The following is a 13,334-nucleotide window of genomic DNA, read 5'->3' on the forward strand; positions in this document are numbered from 1 at the left end:
AAACGAATATCACTTATTCAGGCAAGATGTCGTTAGATTTACGCACTTAAGAGTATAGTTTTAATAGGAGTCGTAAAACACCAAATATCGGGTTCTAAACTACCATCTAATGGACAAGTTCTTGAAGTTTTGTTCTACAATATCCGGGAAGTGAATTTAACTGTCAATCAAAGTGCTAATCTCGTTATTCGCGAGTGTGTTATCTATTGGGAAAAGGCGCGTATACCAACCAAATCTTTACCGAATTGAGTGAAAAAACTTGTAAACTTATATCAAGTTTGGAGGGACTTCCCAGAAGAAATGCCCAGAAAACGCAAGACATATTTGAACAACGTCGTCAAGAGTTTGTTAAAAACTTAGATAATTTATTTGACATTGCACACGCCGATGCTCTTGAATTAATAAAAATAAAAGAAGATAGAATCTTCTTGCAGCGGTAAAGAGAGCCAGGTCGTCCTGGCTACTACGGGGGGTTGACAAAAAACTGACAGATAAAGAGGAGAGGAGCCTTAGAACAACCGAGGAAGAAAAGCGGCTTACTAAACTCCTTCAACATCGTCTTACGAACCGTTATAAAACGACTCATCTTGATTATAACGAAGACACAAATTTAGAAGATTTTCCAAAACCGCTACAGAAAACTCAACCTGAAACCAGTAAAACGTCGATGCGAAAAGACTTAATTACTCCAAAGTTAGTCGCAGCGCTAAACAGGTGCCGGTTAAGTATGAGAGATTCTGTTTTCATTCTTGAAGCTACTATTGAGGCGTTTGGATATAATATTGATCAGTTTCCAATAAGTAAGTATTCAATTCAAAGAATTTGAACGGAAAAACCAAAGTCGCGCGCGGTGGCCATAAAAGTTAATTTTCAAAACGAGGTACCAGATGTTGTGACTCTTCACTGGGACGGAAAACTGTTGCCTGCTTTAGATCCTCGAAAATCAATAGAAAAACGTCTTCCAATTTTTATATCATATGGGATAGCGAACAACTTATTGCTGTGCCACGATTGGAAAGTTCTTCGGGAAGCAAACAAGCACAGACTGTATGGAATGCGATTGTAGACTGGATTCTGGAAGATAAAGTGCAAATTCTGTGTTGCGATACTACAGCTTCAAATACAAGTCGCTTCAATGGTGCTTGTGTGCTTCTTGAACAAAAACTTAATGGAGAAATGTTTATTTCTGCTCGCCGGCCATAATGTGTATGAGTTGGTATTAAAAGCTGTCTTTGACGTAAAAATCATTCAAGTGACTACAAGCCCTGACATCCCATTCACTTCAAAAAGTTTCGAGATAACTGGAAAAATGTTGATCCCTATAAAATTCAGTGCTACAGAGAAAATCTCACATTGCACCTAACCGTTTCCGAAATCGATGATTTGCTTGACTTTTACCGTACTGCACTGACAACAAAAATACTTGGAGATGACTATCTAGAGTTGTTAGAGCTCTCTGTGATATTTTTAGGCGGAGATACAGCGATAAAATTTAAGATTCGACCTCCAGTTGCTCGATGGATGGCAAGGGCGCTTTATTCCTTGAAAATATCATTACTTTGTGCGCAATTTAAAATTACCGGTGGTGTTCATAGTAACATCCTATGTCAAGCCATGGCAACAATGTATTATAGCAGTTAAAGCACCTTACCAGGACGTGTGCTTTTTGAAATCGATGAAGGCTTACGACAAAAATGATGAAAACATCTCAATTGCTTTACAAAAGTTCAGTAAGCGTTTATGGTATTTGACCGATGAAGGATCTATTTTATCGCTGTTTGACGACGCTGTGGATCAAACAACTAAAATAAAAATGCTCGAAAATATCAAAAAAAATTATCAACCCACGACAAACGTTACATCCTATCGAAGGAAGATCTTGATGGTAAATTGTATGGTAAGTTTAATAATTAGTAACATTTATGTTTTGTATTGAGGTTTTTGTTCATATCATAATTTAGTGAATTTTGTTTCAGAGAAAAATATTTACGACTTTGTTTCAGTCAAAAGCAAGTATTTGTTTGATCGTCTGAAAATGTATGCCAGTTTTCTTAACGAATGTCCTAAGATGTTGTCAAATAATGCTTCGTATCAAGAAGCCAGAAATAAGGTGTCGTCGCTGAGGGTAGTGAATGATACAGCTGAAAGAGAAAGAAAAACAATTTTTGTCACGATGCGTTCAGGAACACCGGAAGATTTATCCTGACTGTAAAAAACAAACTTTGAAGAGAAAATTTAATCGATAAACCATTTTTAAATATAAAATACTACATAACTGAACATTTGTGCATTTTTTAATTTTATTTATCCGACTAAAATGAATGTTTAAAATCCTTCCATATTAACTCTGTACAAATGTTTGTACCATATGTTTGGCATCAAGTCGGCACGGGTTGCCGGTGTTTAATCAAAATAATATTTATTATGCGAGTTATTGGGATCAAATGGAATAAAATAAGAGGGTATGCGTATTTAAATTCATGAAATTTTTTTTCTTCCTTATGTCCTGGGACACCCTAACCAACATGTAAGCAATTTGAAGTGTGTGTCTTTATTTCAGGTGTAATAATATTTGCCTTAGCATTGTAATTTGTATTAATTTAGTTTTTTTGGCATTTATAATTAAACCAGAGTCGTGAGACCATTTCAAAAGTTCAATGTAATCTTTTTGTAATAGTTCAATACATAATTGCAAATCACTGCGAGCAATCACTAATGCAGTATCGTCCGCATATACAAAGTGTTTTACATGTTTAAAAATGTACTTAATAAAAGATACATAAATAATATATAAAATTGGGCCTAATATGGAACCTTGAGGAACGCCTGCTAATATTTTCCTTTGTTTACCTAAGGTGTTCAAAAGTTTTATTTTCATGCATCGGTTGTTTAAGTAATTTTCAAACAGTTTTAGAAGTTTCCCTCTTATTCCCATGATTTCTAATATTTTCAATATTTTTTTATGATTAATAGTGTCAAATGCCTTGGAATAATCTATAAATAAGACTAATACATGATTTTTACTATTTAATGCATTATTTATTAGGCTGGCAAACTTCTGAATTAGCATTTCAGTGCCCTTTTTCTAGAAGCCGTATTGATTTGTATCAATAATAGAAAAATCTTCTAAATATTTAATCAATTTCAGCTGAATGTATTTTTCAATAATTGGAGTGATGGCAAAATACTAATCGGTCTAAATAATTACCCAATACAGTGTGATCACCGCCTTTATAAATGGGTCGGATGATACTACATTTTAAGTCATCTGGAATTTTTGCCTCAAATAAGATTTTATTAACAAAATGGGTTATAATTGGACCTAAGGTAGATATGTGTTTTTTTTTTAATATCGCTCATTCTGATATTATCAATTCCAGGAGAAGAGTTTTTAAGTTGTCTTACAATGCTTTCTATATCAGCAATTTTGGCCCTTGGTAGGTACATACTTTGAGGCATCTCCTCTGGTTCAAACCCAGTTGTCCTGTAATTACATTTATGTAACATATTGCAAACACTATCAGAGAAATAATTTTAAAAAATCATTATTTACATTTTCTTTGGTCTGATCTTTCATCAAATATTTGGAGGCAACTTGGTCACAATTATTTTTACATTTCTTTCCTAAAATTTGATTACACTCGTCCCATTTTTTTTTTAAATCTTAAAAAAGGTTTTTTAATATATCATTATAGTATGTGGTTTTTAATTTAAGTAACAATTTAGTTAAAACATTTCGGTAACACTTATATTCTTTTTCATAGTATTTGTTTGTTGGAGAATTTTTCCAACGTTTATATAAATAATCTCTTTTGTTTATTTTATATGGTGCATCCGTAGATATCCAATCATTTATGGCATAAGGTCTGCTTTTAGATTTTTTGCTAATTTCAATAGTGCTGTTTTTGTACAAGTCATCAAAATAATTTTTAATTTTTAAATAAATAACAGAACATTCGGTTTCCTTTAGAAGCGATTTCCAATCATAATCACAAATAATTTTATCGATCAGTTTTTGCGAAAGCATTTTCACGTAATTAGAATCAGAAGATTTGAAATGATCTATCGAGTTATAGTGTATACTAACAGCCGTTGTATTGTGGTCTGCGATGTTATAGTCACACACGCACGCAGATATTGTACTGGATAATCCAGCTGGTAGCTTTCCACTTAAACGCCCATAAAAATGATCGATACATGAGCGATTTATTTTTTGAAGAACTATTACTTCCCTAGTAGCGACATCTATACATTCTTTTAAATAGTTATTAGTAAGGATATTTTCATAATTTATTATGATAGCATCATTTTTATTTAATAAATTTAAATTTGTATCGCCGAAAAATATAACACTTTCATTTGATTTAATATTGTTATCAAACACAGAGGATATTTCTGACAAGAATGCTTGCTTATTTAAATTCGGAGGTCGGTATATTGCTTAGACATTTAAAGTGCTGTTATTTGGAAGTGATAAAGTACTTATTTTTATATTTCTTAATCAACCTATCTGTGAACATTTATAATTGGTCTACTTTTGTGTATTATATTAATACTAAGAAATAAATAATACACTTGGTGTTTAAAATTGAATAATGCAGTTTTTATCTAGGACTCACACCTCTCCAAGTAGATAAAATTGAATTGTATGTAACCAAGATAATTAGTTGTAGAAATCATACATAGATGTCGGTAGGTGCAAACTCCCGAGCAGATTATAAAAAGATTTGATTTTCATTGTACCTTCTCTTTTTTCGCTAACGCTTTTAATAGTAAAGACACCACTCCTTGGTCTGTCTTGGGTAGTTTTGGATCTCCTGATATTCACAATGTAATTGGAAATAGAGCAAATAAAAGTCAAGAGTCCTTTTAAAGTTTCTGATGTGTTATCATTTTACAAGTTCCTTCCAAACAAAACATAACACTAGGTATAAACACGTTCGTTTACAACATATTTCATTTATTTCAGGAAAACTGAAAGATGTGCAAATAAGACCATACAGGTAAATATTCAAATAAAAAACTAATTACAGATAATTAATATATTTATATTTACAATTCATAGACTTCTTCCGTGTCAATGCTTGGTTAAGCTTTAAAATAATGGAGAAAACATAACGGCGAACTATTTTGATGATAAAATCCAGACTGACGTTTCGCAAGAGTTTTATTCTGGTCATCTCAATGCGAGCAGATACTCTTTGTGATTGATCCCATTTCTCATTAAAACAAGAATTACGATTAAACGTAATTATTATAAATAACTAGCGGACCCCGCAATTGCTAATCTCTTTCTCAGCGTCTCTGACTTCTTCCACCATTCAGATTTGAGTCATATATTCTCCTTTCTTCGCTGATAAGTTCTACCCGCCCAAACCATCTAAGCGTCCCTTTATTAATCTTAGCCATTACGTTTACATCAGCATTTGATTATTTGCGGATCTGCTCATTTTTCACACAATCAAACAATGCAAAGTCATATATTGTTCACATGAACATGTTCAAAAACATACTTATTTTTAATACAACTGCGTACAAAGTCAAATTCACTTTAGTCATAGTTAACGTGCTACATACGTAATACTATGCTTCACATATCTATCAGATGTTGCGATATGCTGCTTCAAGTTTACAGCCATATTAGAACGATTGTATCCATGATATTTAACTTAACTTTTATGAATTAGAACGTGTTTCTTCAAATACATATTTTTAGAACACGAATAGTTGCAGTCATGACATGAGAATGGTTTTTCTCCGGTGTGAGTACGAATGTGCCTTTTTAAATTCGACCTTACTGAACATGAATAGTCACATTCAGAACATGAGAATGGCTTAGCTCCACTGTGAGTCATAATGTGGCTTTTTAAAGTCGAATTTTCTGAAAACGAAGAGTTGCATTCGAGGCATTTGTAAGGTTTTTCTCCGGTGTGAGTTCGTATATGAAAAACTAAACGCCACTTTGTTGTGCACGAATAGTCGCACTGGGAACAGGAGAACGGCTTTTCCCCAGTGTGAGTCATCGTATGGGTTTTTAAATGTTTCTTGACTGAGGTTGAAAAGGTGCAAAAAGAACACGTGAATCGTTTTTCTCTGCGGTGAGATAAGACGTGTCTTCTCAAAAATGCCATGTGTGATGTTTTAAAGTTGCAGTCGGAGCACGAGAACGGTTTTTCCCCTCTGTGAGTCACCATGTGTTTTTGCAACAATGTCTTTTGTATGCAAGTATAGTTACAGATGGAACACAATAGTGGTTTATTCACACTATGAGACATTATGTGAACTTTTAAAGTCGCGTTTGAGGAACATGAGAAGTCGCAGTAGGGACAAAAGAAGGAGTTTTCTCCATCGTGACCCACCATGTGACTTTTCAATTGCGATTTCGTTGAACACGAATATTCACAGACGGAACACGAGAATGCAATCATGCCACTGTGAGTCAAAATGTGATCTTGCTTTTCCCCGCTGTGAGTCATAGTGTGATTTTTTAAATCTTTCTTAGTGGAAGTTGAATAGGTGCAAAAGGGACACGTCAATCGTTTTTCTCTGCGGTGAGATAAGACGTGTCTTCTCAAAAATGCCATGTGTGCAGTTTTAAAAATGCACTCGGAGCACGAGAACGGTTTTTCCCCTCTGTGAGTCACCATGTGTTTTTGCAACAATGTCTTTTGTATGCAAGTATAGTTACAGATGGAACACAATAGTGGTTTTTTTTCACTATGAGACATTATGTGAACTTTTAAAGTCGCGTTTAAGGAACATGAGAAGTCGCAGTAGGGACAAAAGAAGGAGTTTTCTCCACCGTGACCCACCATGTGAATTTTTAATTCCGATTTCGTTGAACAGAAATAGTCACAGACGGAACACAAAAATGGAACGCTTAAAATGATAATGGAACACGGAAAACCACCGTGAGTCAACATGTAATCTTCCAAATGCGACTTTTGCGTGCAAGAATAGTTACAGACAGAACACGAAAATGGATTTTCTCCACTGTGAGTCACCATGTGTTTTTTTAAAGAAAAATTGCTCGAACATGTAACGTTGCATTCAGAACACAAGAGTGGTTTAGCTCCACCAGGAGTCAAAGAGATAATTTTTAAATTCGGCTCTTGTGGAGTTGCATTGATCCATTTGGAACATGAAACTGAATTTGATGTCGAATGAGCTATTTCAAAAGGCGCTCGATTCCTGCTGAAGCTGCCGAATAGTTCCTCATTTTCTCCTGAATAATTTGTTCCTGAAAAAATAATTAGGCAGTTCGTCATATTGCACGTTATAATTCTGAGTAGCCACGGTGCCATAAAAATTAATTCTAAAAATAATATTTAATTACAAAAACATCGCTGAATTAGTATTGAGATTTGTGGGTAATCTGAAATAATCTTTAAATACCAAACAAACAAACCATCATAACGTGTCCTTGCAGGGGAAAGCAAACATGGTACAATGCAATACAACTCTTTCTCTGCACAAAATCCTTGCTTCATTCACACTCATACGTATTATTTTATAATTCCAACTCCACTTCATACATTCTCCTTAAACGCCTTCCTGCGTCCATCCGCCCTACATGAAAATTAATCTAAGACTCCCTTTGTTAACCTTGTTCATTACTCTTTCCGAATCTTCACATTAGCGAAACAGTCACACCTAGTTTTTACAACACATACGCCATTACCACAGCATTCAGTATGCTATCATATTTCCTCTTTCGGTTTAGTGCCTTACTGCAGCATATTAGGAATGGCATTAGAATCCCATTGTGACAATTCGCTTCTTTGAGATATTTTTTTAAGTACTCCATTTCAATATAATCCTAATATTTTTAAACAGAGACATAATACACCGTTGCTGTTTCAGAGTGCCAAATTTTACCTGTTAAGGCTATTCTATGGCAAAAAATCATAATTCAGTATATATTTACCCCGCAGCATAAAGAAAAATTAGAACATAAATACAGTACTAGATTCACGCGCAATGACGGGTTAATAGTTCCGAAATATAATAATAAATACGGACAGAGAACGTTTGAATACAACATACCGAAGATATTGTATTTATTATCTGACACTATAAAGCAATTTAAGTCTATGAATAAGGTTAAATATATGGTGAAAATTGGCTATCGGAAAAAAATATTTACTTTAATATGTATGAAAAATTGTATGAAAAATTGTATGAAAAAATATTCATTCTGTAGTTTATAGTTATAAGTTATAATTTGCATCTTATATCTGAGGCAAATTATAACTTATAAAAATTCATATGCAACTAAACTTAAAGCACCTGTTGACAAACCAATTCAATTGGCTTAGCAGGACTTGTTTGTTGATATGTATTAACTATGTTATCAATAAAAAAAAACAAAAAAAATATTTTTTTCAGCCATTCCATTGTAAATATACTTCGAGAATATACAAACTCGTTCATTTGATTAAACTAACTAACTAACCATCACGTCGTTTCCCCGCAGGGGTAGGTAGAGAGGACGGACCGCCAAAAAAACTCGGTCTTGGCACACACTCTTTGCCTCATTCACATTCATACATTGTCTCATACAGACTCTTCTATTATTCTCACATGTCCCGACTCAAATATCTGATTCACTTCATCGTGCCATGTCTTCCTCTGGCGTCCCAGCTTCTTCTACCATCACGTTTGCGTCAAATATTCTCATTAGGCGCTTTTCTTCGTTCATTCGCTCTACACGCCAAAATCATCTAAGTGTCCCTTTCTTAATCTCACTCATTAAGCTTACATCAGCCAATTCTTTGCGGATCTCTACATTTCTTACACGATCATACACGGCTTTACCACACATACTCATACCTTAGGTATCTAATTTCTACAGCATTCAGTCCTCCATTAATGGAGTTACCTGCATTTGCCGTTCTTTCAATATCTCTATCAGCCTTCCCATCTCTCTAGAATATACTTCTCAAATACACAAACTCATTCACCTGCTCCTCATGCACTACTATATTGCACACTGTTTTAGTACTGTCTTTTTCAAACACCATGACTTTAGACTTAATTATTAACTCAATCTTCATACTTACTTCTTTCATTCAAGAAATGAGAGACATGCTTTTAAAAATCAGCAAAGCATCAACAGCATAACACAGGCAACATACTTTCAGATTACTTTAGTTACTCCAAGTATTAATTATTAACATTATAACACACTACTTTCTTAATGTCTCTCTCGTTTTCAAACCATGCATGCTTTGTTCGTCCTGGACACTAGAGATTATTGATGTAAGTCTTCCATACTGTTAAGAAGAAGCGAACATACATAAGCCAATAAAAAGATTAAAACCAAATTCCCGACAAAATGCGAAATGCAATGAGAATGCTTTTTCTTACCGTCCGTTCGGTCAATACTCTCGGAATATTCAATGCATTCCTGTTTAATATCTGGGTCTTCTATTTCTATAAATGATGGGGCAACTTTACGCTCGTCTTCATCTTGAGACTCTGGTTCTATCTTGATGGTAAAACCGAATGGTTTAGGAACATCCATGGCACAGCTGATTTCTTCTTACAACAAATTAAATCTGAAAAAGAACACTGAATTAAAAGTTGAGATCAGAATATCCACAACACATATAACTTTGAATGTGTTAAATCTACTTGAATTTTGATTCTGTTTTCGTGATAGAATGCATTCATCTTGAAAGTGGAAATAAACCCACTTTCCGACATCCGGTCAAGCTGAAACTCGGCAGATAGACTCATTGTCGATGACAATGCACTGTTTAAACTTTTAGTGGCAATCGCACAAACACACGTCGACATATACGAATTTTTATGAAATTGGATATCATATTAATTATTACAGAGAAATAAATCACGTATTTACATTTGAAATAAATCTAGGTCCTATTCAGTTGGGATTTGGCTTAGGGGTTACCACCATTAGCGGTGTTCGCTTATTTTAGTCAGTTCCTGGGGAGGAAGCCTCAATCCTCAGCCGAACCAAAAAAAAATATATTTTTAAAAACATCTATTAACAAAAATATATATTATGTACGACTTTACAATTAGATATTCCAGGTGGACTATGACATCTCCGACTAAATTAATTCAAACAGACCTCATAACACACGAGAGTCATTATTAACTTACAAATAAATGATAAATCAGTCTAAAAAGGACTGAATAAAACGTAAGAATTCGATTGTGACCATTGATACTTTAAATTTAGATGAGACATTAGTGCAAAACTAGGTTCCACGTTTTCACCTACAGTTCTGTCCTCCAACGATCCCAATGCTCTAACTAAAACTACCGAATCTGGTCTACGCGCCTCGCTCATCGCATTCTAATAGAGGAACATGTTTCGATGAGATATCGATGTATGCAGTACCACCTCTGACTATGATTGTGATTAGTAATTTATAAGTCCCATTAACGTTCGAGTATTTTTTTAACTAACTCGTCAGTTGGAAACCAAATAGTTCATGCGCAATTCTCTTGGTATAAGCTTCGACATGAGCGTGGATGAGAAGGTTGAGAAGTAGGTGGCTATTTCAATTAAGTCAAGGAGTGAACATGGGTATTAAAGATACGCATACTGTAGGAGGAAAGAAACGGAGAAACACACAGCCGAGCGTTTTTCATGTGACACATATCAATCGTGTACAAATATTGGACGCGCGTTTGGCTTGTTTCTCGACTATACAACGGTGCCGAAGGGATAAATGACGCCAGATCCTCGGAGAAGGCAATTCGTTTATTAAGATAGATCTATCAAACAAACTGCCCGTTTCTGCATAGGTTCAAGGGGTTTTTCAAGTACCTTGGGGCTCTAAACAACCAGTGGGGCGCCATTGCTATTTCTACGGGGTCTACAGTTATGTATTGACAAATTAAATAATCATCTCACCGTTTTACAGAGCAGACGGACCGCTAAACAACTCGATCTTGGCACGCATTCCTTGCCTCATTCACATTCACAATGTTATGTACTATTCCCTACTATGTTGAATACAAAGCAATAATTCAAATGGAGAAATGGAAATATCAGAAATAGGGCTCAGGTGCTCCTGTCACTACTTAAAAGTAGTGACAGGAGCACCTGACGCCAACGCACGACTTTTAACCATAGATTCTGCAAATTAAAGATAAAAATGCTCACGAATTGCATTTTAGAGAAAGTGATGGGCATATTTAAATTATTTAGAAAAAAATCGTCATTGATAAACAGATTTAACTAACACACGCCTAGAAAAAAAAACAGAGTAAAAAAAATCTTTCATTGACGGAACTATTAACATATATTTGGCAAATATTTTAATAAATATCTAATGAATTAGAAGAAAATATTATTAAATTTAACACCACAGGCAAATTTGTTCGATTTAGCGAACGAGTGCCACTACCCGTAAAATCAATTTTTTCTCTTTTAAAATCTCTCTCTCATAGAATTCGTTGTGTCTCCCGTACTCTCATAGTGAGAAATATAATCTAAACCAGTCATTCTCAAAATGGTACATATCGACCCCGAGGGGTCAATTTAACATTGCAATGAAAAAAAATGGGGTGCATGAGGTGTAATTGGGGGTCCACGAGAGCCCTTTAAGCTATATTTTTAGGGAATTTCACTTTTTGTGGTTTCGTGTGGAATTTTTTCACACAAAAGAATAAAGAATTTATTTCACTCACTATCCATGTGAACGATTCTCTTCGAATACTCTAATTCCTGTGTAATATTTGGGACCTCTATTTCTACAAAAGTAGAGAGTACAACACATTCGTCTTCAACTCCAGTCCCTGGTTCCATCTTGATGAAGACATTCTCTGGGATAGGGGAGTCAGAGCCAAATTAAAACGTTAATAAGTGTACGAGAGTAGGTTAGGACACACTTAATACGTATATTTTATTTTTAAATCTCTCTGTATCAGTTAGAATAATAGGGAGTATCTATTTCAGTTTGTGGAAAAGGAAAATAATGCATTAATTTCATGCCAATAATATAAAGATTGTTCTTTTAAGCTAGTATATTGATATATATTTTGTATCAGACGGAAGTGAGATACACAAGACTGTAATGGGCCGGTGATCCCAATCCGTGGAGACGGAAGGTGTCGTCCTTCAGTGGCATAGAGGGGTAGAGCGGGGCGTCTCTGTAGCCGTTAAAGCTGGTCCGAATGCTGATTCTCGTCCCTGTTGTTGAGTCCGGGTCTGGTCCGTAGAGGCAGAGAGGTCCGTAGTCCGGGGTGAGGCGAGGGGCAGAAGAAAAGAAGGCGAGTAGAGGCAGAAGTCAGATCGAGGTAGAAGGCAGAGCAGAGAGAGTTGTAGAGCTGGTGGTGGTTGCTGGCTATCTGCCTTTCTGAGGGGCTTTTTCCCGTTTTATAGGCCACCGGCGACGGCACTACGCTCACACGGGTCCCACTTTCTCTTTGATTCTTGGAATCGAGAGCCGTGTTGTGACGCGATAGCGGCGCCCCGCCGGTCATTTCACCGCCGCTCGGCCGGTAATTTCGGGCCGTGGTCGAACGTGACCACGGTATTCCTTTGTTCAAGCACGATCCTCAGAATCGCGCCTGTGGAACGTTATGACGGCGTATCATTTCTCACGTCATGACGGCGCACGGCCCTTTGCTTCGGGCCGTGGCCGAACGTTCTATCTCGTATAGGCACGATTCTCATAATCGTGCCCGAATTAATGCTATTATATTTTTTATCTCCCCAGCTCTCACACTCTATACTTCTCTGCCCGTATTCCTCTAGCCAAGCTCTGACGTTTTCATTTATTATATTTACATGTTTTGACATTTTTTAAGTTTACATTTCAACATTTTACATGAACATATTTGGGCAGTATATTTAATTTTAATTAGATAGATATAGATTTTAACATGGGTGACCGCGGCCGAGCCTGGAACAGTGCGTCCGTTTCATATTTTTTTTATAAAACCTAAACTAAGAACTTAATCCTATTTTAGATAATATTTTGGGTTAAATAAGAGAACAAAAGAAACTAAGCTTAACATTTCAAGATAAAGCGAAGAAACTACTATTATTTTAACTAAATATTTTCAGTTTATTTACTGCAATTATTATTATTGTAAGCCCCGTAGCAAAATGCCAATTAATGTGCCCCCTCTCGCAAGCTAAGTTTTAGGTTGCGACAATATTTAATAAGTTAAATGTATGAGAATAGAAGTTATTTGTTTTTGTTATTACCTTTAATTTGTCACATTTTTCATTGTATTTTTCTCCGGAACGCAAAGTCAAAAGACAAAGCTAACGAACTGAAAAGTGACAGAGAACGTCCAAATTCCAACTAGAGATGACTGAAGTCATTAGAGATGGTCGATGGTCA

The 13,334-nt window shown here is 35.4% G+C and overlaps 1 long non-coding RNA gene across 1 annotated transcript; it reads right to left on the reverse strand.

The window, feature by feature from the left end:
• Window positions 1-5,982: 5,982 nt before the first annotated feature.
• Window positions 5,983-11,005, reverse strand: LOC149414079 (uncharacterized). Its single transcript, XR_016304142.1, has 3 exons — window positions 10,892-11,005; window positions 9,370-9,560; window positions 5,983-7,240 (listed from the first exon to the last, which is right to left on the reverse strand). It is a non-coding gene; the product is annotated as an uncharacterized LOC149414079 (long non-coding RNA).
• Window positions 11,006-13,334: the final 2,329 nt, after the last annotated feature.

The sequence above is a fragment of the Hesperophylax consimilis genome, chromosome 20, assembly GCF_061612785.1.
Source record: "Hesperophylax consimilis isolate HC1 chromosome 20, BYU_Hcon_1.0, whole genome shotgun sequence".
In the NCBI taxonomy this organism is placed as follows: domain Eukaryota; kingdom Metazoa; phylum Arthropoda; class Insecta; order Trichoptera; family Limnephilidae; genus Hesperophylax; species Hesperophylax consimilis.